Consider the following 6,907-nt stretch of genomic DNA (forward strand, 5'->3'; position numbering starts at 1 on the left):
AGAAAGAAAAATGAAAGGAGTTGTTAGTTGCCTTGTTATTAAGTGAGTATTCATTTTGGCTTTATGTAGATAAATGCTTACTGTAATTCTCGGATTCAAACGTCAATTGAAAAGGAATTGATGGCGGCCAGGGCAGTGCGGCTGCGGAGCCTAGGCCAGGGTCCTGACGCGCAGGGCGTGGGGCACACGGAGAGGGAGAGGGGTCGGCCCAACACAGGGTCCGGGAGCTCTAGGGCCATAGCAGCGCTGTCCGCCCGCAGCCGTGAGTCCGCGGGAAGGACCTCGCGGCCCCTCCGCCCGCACTCCGGCACCGCGGCCTGGGCAGTCTCTGAACTGCGCGTGGGCTGGCAGGGCGGGCTGGGGGCGGGGACTGACGGGCATTTTTTACCGTCTAGAGAAACTTATTGCAATTCATTTTTCCTCACTCCAGTAGTAAGAATTACACCAATTTGAAAAGATATGAATGAGTATCCTAAAAAAAGAAAAAGGAAGATTCTACACCCTTCTCGTTATTCAGATTCCTCTGGAATAAGCAGAATTGCAGATGGATTCAATGGAATTTTCTCTGATCATTGTTACAGTGTCTGTTCTATGAGACAGCCAGATTTAAAATATTTTGACAACAAAGATAATGATTCTGATACCAAGACATCAAATGACTTGCCAAAATTTGCAAATGGAATCAAGGCCAGAAACAGAAATCAGAACTACCTGGTTCCCAGTCCTGTACTTAGAATTCTAGACCACACTGCCTTTTCTACAGAAAAATCTGCTGATATTGAAATTTGTGATGAAGAGTGTGACTCACCTGAATCAGTCAACCAGCAGACCCAAGAGGAGAGTCCTATAGAAGTTCACACTGCTGAAGATGTTCCAATTGCTGTAGAAGTGCATGCGATTTCTGACGATTATGATATAGAGACAGAAAACAATTCCTCTGAGAGTCTCCAAGACCAAACTGATGAAGAACCACCAGCTAAACTTTGTAAAATTCTTGACAAGAGCCAAGTTTGAATGTGACTGCCCAGTAGAAATGGCCTTTACTGAGAGCTAATAGCAGTGGCCTCTATAAATGTGAACTTTGTGAGTTTAACAGCAAATATTTTTCTGACTTAAAGCAGCATATGATCCTGAAGCATAAATGTACTGATTCAAATGTGTGTCTAGTATGTAAGGAAAGTTTCTCTACCAATATGCTTCTGATAGAACATGCCAAACTACATGAAGAGGATCCCTACTTTTGTAAATACTGTGATTATAAGACAGTAATTTTTGAGAACCTCAGTCAGCACATTGCAGACACCCATTTTAGTGATCACCTCTATTGGTGTGAACAGTGTGATGTACAGTTCTCCTCAAGCAGTGAACTCTACCTACATTTCCAGGAGCACAGCTGTGATGAACAGTACTTGTGTCAGTTCTGTGAACATGAAACTAATGATCCAGAAGACTTGCATAGCCATGTGGTAAATGAGCATGCATGTAAATTAATAAAGTGATAACAATGGAGAACATGGACAGTATAGCCTCTTAAGCAAAATTACCTTTGACAAATGTAAAAACTTCTTTGTGTGGCAAGTATGTGGTTTTCAGAGTAGATGTCATACAAATGTTAACAGGCATGTTGCTTTTGAACATACTAAAATTTTTCCTCATGTTTGTGATGACTTTGGGAAAGGCTTTTCAAGTATGCTAGAATATTGCAAGCATTTAAATTCACATTTATCTGAAGGGATTTATTTATGTCAATATTGTGAATATTCAACAGGACAAATTGAAGATCTTAAAATTCATCTAGATTTCAAGCATTCAGCTGACTTACCTCATAAATGTAGTGACTGCTTGATGAGGTTTGGAAATGAAAGGGAATTAATAACTCACCTTCCATCCAGTCCATGAGACAACTTGATTATTCTCTTTAACTTACAGAATGTTAGTTTAAAATAATAAATTCAGCCTTTTTTTTGGAGATGATTAAATGGATGATTGTAAACACAATTATGAAATTTGCCTTTAACAAGTAACTTTTGTAAATTATAAAATATTTTTGGCATTGCTCCATTTTCAGTATATAAATATATCTTTAATGTGGTATTTTCAATTGCGTGATAGTTTGCAGTTTTAACCACTCTTGGTGACTGTCATCCTGTTTCTTGCATGTGCTCGATTTCATGAATTGAAAAGAAACAAATGTATTGAAATGAGCTGCAGTTTTCCTTCCTTAACCATGAGTGCTAGTAACTTTTTCTTTTTAAAACTCAAGACAAGATTAGTTTTTTTGGTGTATGAAGTCATGAAATTATTACATGACCAGAAATAAAATGCAATATACAATTAAATCCATGGATACTCCTATTAATAAGAAATAACACTAGGAAGCCACTATTATCACAAGAAGAAAAGATTTGGTTTTCATGGCAGTCTGTTTTTTTAAAAAAAAAAAAATTTTGAGCCCCTATCTATTGTTGAATATTTTAAGATGGGATGAGGGAGGAACTAATTAATAAGGACTTACACAATAATAAATAACTGTATCATAACTCAAAAAAAAGAAAAGGAATTGATATGAAATAATAACTTGATTTCCAAGAGTTTCTGCTAATTACAAAGAAGACACTAATGAGGAAGTAACAGGGAGAGATATAAATACATAGTTTATACCTTCATGACCAGTTTGCTTTTCTGCTAACTTAGGAAGATCAGATATGAAACATGACCTTTGTTTAGAGAAACCTCTCACTCTGCCACCTCCATGCTAATCAGTTTGACTTAAAAGACTGGGTTAAAAGCTTACCTGAGAAACCTTCTCTTCAATAACTTATGAACTCTCTCTAATAACTGATGGTCAAGAGCTTTTTTCCAATTCTTTTCTGAAATGTCTGAGGGACTTGAACAGTTTGGAAAATTTTCAAGTTGCAAAAAATGTGGTAGCTATTTATCGAATGGCTCTAAAATTCATTGTCCAAGCCAGAACACTCTTGATAGTGAAGGGGGCTGCTGAGTGATAGAGCACCATGAGGAGATGACCTTCCCAAGAGGCAAATGGTTGGAAATGTCCAAAAACATAAAGAATATTCCTATCAAATAACAACAACAATACACATAAAATCTATGTAGAATGAATAACAAGTAATAGCTGTTGACTCTGTTGGGAGAAGATACGTAATTTAGATTTTTTTTAAATTTTAATGTGTTTTCATTTATTGAAGAGACTGCCCTTTTCCCAATGTTCTTGGCACATTTGTTGAAAATAAGTTGTCTGTAAATGCATGGATTTATTTCTGAGTTCTCTATTCTGTATCTCTTCAATAAATAGTGCTGGGAAAACTGGATATCCATATGCAGAAAAAGAAAACTAGACCCCACTCTCTCACTTATAAAAAAATCAAATGTATTAAAGACTTAAATGTAAGACTTGAAACTATAAAACTACTAGAAGAAAACATTGGAGAAATACTTCAGGTCACTGTCCTGGGCAAAGATTTCTTGAGTAAGAACTCAAAAGTACAAGCAACCAAAGCAGAAATTTAAAAAGCTTCTGCACAGTAAAAGGAAAAAATAAAGTGAAGAGACAAGCTACAGAATGGGAGAAAATATTTGCAAACTATTCATCTGACAAGAGAATAATAACCAGAATATTTGAGGAACTCAAACAACTCAACAGCAGAAAACGATCTGATTTTAAAAATAGGCAAAAGATCTGAATGGACATTTCTCAAAAGAAGACATGCAAATGACCAACAGGTATAAGAAAAAATGCTCAACATCACTAATCATTAGTAATATGCAAATAAAAATTATAACAAGATATCTCCTCACCACAATTAAAATAGCTACTATCAAGTAAACAAACGAACAACAACAACAAAAAAAAAAAAACACCAAAATTTGGCAAAAATATATAGAAAGGGGAATGTTCATCAATGTTGATGAAAATGCAAATTAGTACAGCCACTTTGGAAAACAGTATGGAGGTTCCTCAAAAAACTAAAAATCGGACTACTATATGATCCAGAAATTCTCCTGCTGGGACTTATTCCAAAGAAAGAAAAGCAGTATATTGAAGAGATTTCTGCACTCCCATGTTTATTGCAGCACTATTTATGAGAGCCAAGACATGCAATTAACCTAAGTGTTCATCAGTGGATATACAAAGAAAATAAATATGGCATATGTACACAATGAAATATTATTCAGCCATAAAAATGAATTAAGTCCTGATACTTAGAACAACATGAATGGAAGTGGAAGACATTTCATTGAGTAAAATAAGCCAGTCACAGACAATGATTATGTTTGCACTCATATGTTGGAGCTAAAAACAAGATCTCATAGAGATAGTGAGTAGAATGGTCATTACCAGAGGCTGGGAAAGGTAGTGGAGAGAAAGAGATGAAGAGAGTTGGTTAATGGGTACAAAACCACAATTAGGTAGAAGAAATAAATCCAGTGTTCAATAGCACAACTATAGTAAACAATTATTTATTGTATATTTCAAAATAGCTAAAAGAAGATTTAGAATGTTTCCAACACAAAATAATGATAAATGTGTGAGGTGATGGATATCCCAATTACCCAGATTTAGTAATTACACATTGTATGCTTATTTCAAAATATCACATGTACCCCATGGTATGTACAACTATTATGTACCCATAAAATCAAAGATAAAAAAGTAAATTAAAAATATTTTTCAAGTAATATATGGTCCAAAAAAAAAAAAACAAAAACAAATAAAAACTCCACAATACTCTTAGCTCTTCATGCTTTGCCTCATCACACGGGCAAGCTCTTTAAACACATTTAGTGGATAATGTTTCTCTCAGTGCTTCTAACTGATAAATGCATCATGGTTTGTATAGTTTGATGTTATCTATGGCCTTTAATCAGAGAAGTTGAGGACTTTTCATTCTTTCATATGCTTTCTCTATTCTCCATACATGATTTTCATCATATTTTGCTAATTAAAATTTGTCTCCTTTATGTACTTTGTATATTACCATATGTATTCATAAGTTCATTTTAAAGTCTCAATCAGATTCAAGTTTGACTTTTTTTAAAATAGAAAGATTACTTTGTAAGTATTTCCACCAGGAAGTACATAATTCTGGTTGGCTCTCTTTTTGGTATGTTAGAAACCATTGATTCATAAAAGATTGCAAAATGATAATATTCTAATTCTCTCATTTCTTCATTTATTAGCTCAAACACATTTATAAAGATAAACTTACCCTCATAACTTGTTTTGTTTTATTTTTCTAAGGTACAGTTTGAATAGAAAATTCAAGATAAATGCTAATTATTTCCCTGCATTTACCAACCTTCAGTTTAGTGAGTTGATTTCCTTTTTTCCTCCAAAGGTAATCAATAAAGTATCTCGTGGTATCATCACAAATGCATAGACTTAATTGTCTTTGATGTATTTCAATTATGTTCAATAATGCCATGGGATGCAATCAGCAAATTCAAACTCTGAGAAACTTTTTTTTAGAGTTTCACATAATAGCTTTTATTTTTAACTTCTATTTTAGGTTCAGCAGTACATGTGCAATTTTGTTCTATATGTAAACTGCATGTCATAGGGGTTTTGTGTGCAAATCATTTCATCACCCAGGTAATAAGCATAGTACCCAACAGGTATTTTTTCTGAACTTTTTCTTCCTCTCACACTCCATCCTCAAACAGGTGCCAGTGTCTGTTATTCCCCTCTTTGTGTTCATATGTTCTCATTGTTTAGCTCCACCTATAAGTGAGAATCTGAAGTACTTGGTTTTCTGTTCCTGCGTTAGTTTGCTAAGTTAATGGCCCCCAGCTCCATCCATGTTCCTGCAAAGGGCATAATCTCATTCTTTTTTATGGCTGCATAGTATTCCTTGGTATATATGTACCACATTTTCTTTATTCAGTCTACTGTTGATGGGCATTTAGGATGATTTCATGTCTTTGCTATTGTGAATAGTACTGTGATGAACATATATGTTCATGTGTCTTTATAATAGAATGATTTATATTCCTTTGGGTATTGTATTAGTCTGTTTTCACATTGCTATAAAGAAATACAAGCGACTGGATAATTTATCAAGAAGAGAGTTTTAATTGACTCAAAGTTCCATATATAGCTGGGGAGGCCTCAGGAAACTTACAATCATGGTGGAAGGCGAGGTGGAAGCAAGCACCTTCCTCACATGGTGGCAGTAGAGAGAAGTACAAGCAGGGGAAATGTCAGATGCTTACAAAACCATCAGATCTCACGAGAATTCACTCACTCACTATCATGAGAACAGCATGGGGTAAACCACCCCCCCATGATCCATTCGCCTTTCTCCCTCAACACTTGGGGATTACAATTCAAAATGAGATTTGGGTGGGGATGCAGAGCTAAACCGTATCAGGAATGTATCCAATAATAAGATTTCAGGGTTGAATGGTAATTCTGTTTTAAGTTCTTTGAGGAATTGCTACACTGCTTTCCACAAGGGTGGAACTAATTTATACTCCCACCAGCAGTGTATAAGTGTTTCTCTACAACCTCACCAGCATCAGTTACTTTTTGACCTTTTAGTAATAGCCACTCTGACTGGTGTGCAATGGTTTCTCTTTGTGGTTTTGATTTGCATTTCTCTAATGATGAGTAATGTTGAGAATTTTTTCAGTGCTTGTTTGCTATATTATGTCTTTTTTTGAAAAGTGTCTGTTTATATCCCTTGCCTACTTTTTAATAGGGCTGATTGATATTTGCTTGTACATTTGTTTAAGTTCCTTAAACATTCTGGGTATTAGACCTTTGTCAGCTGCATGTTTGCAAATATTTTCTCCCATTCTGTAGGATGTCTTTTTACTATGTTGAAGTTTCTTTTGCTGTACAGAAGCTCTTCAGTTTAATTAGATCCCATTTGTCAATTTTTGG

At 35.2% G+C, this 6,907-nt stretch overlaps 1 pseudogene across 1 annotated transcript; it reads left to right on the forward strand.

The window, feature by feature from the left end:
* Positions 1-382: 382 nt before the first annotated feature.
* LOC104674739 lies at positions 383-1,909 on the forward strand (annotated as a pseudogene). Its single transcript, XR_004059468.1, has one exon. The product of XR_004059468.1 is annotated as a zinc finger protein 639 pseudogene (transcript).
* The last annotated feature ends 4,998 nt before the right edge of the window (positions 1,910-6,907 follow it).

Source organism: Rhinopithecus roxellana, chromosome 10 (genome assembly GCF_007565055.1).
Source record: "Rhinopithecus roxellana isolate Shanxi Qingling chromosome 10, ASM756505v1, whole genome shotgun sequence".
Taxonomy (NCBI): domain Eukaryota; kingdom Metazoa; phylum Chordata; class Mammalia; order Primates; family Cercopithecidae; genus Rhinopithecus; species Rhinopithecus roxellana.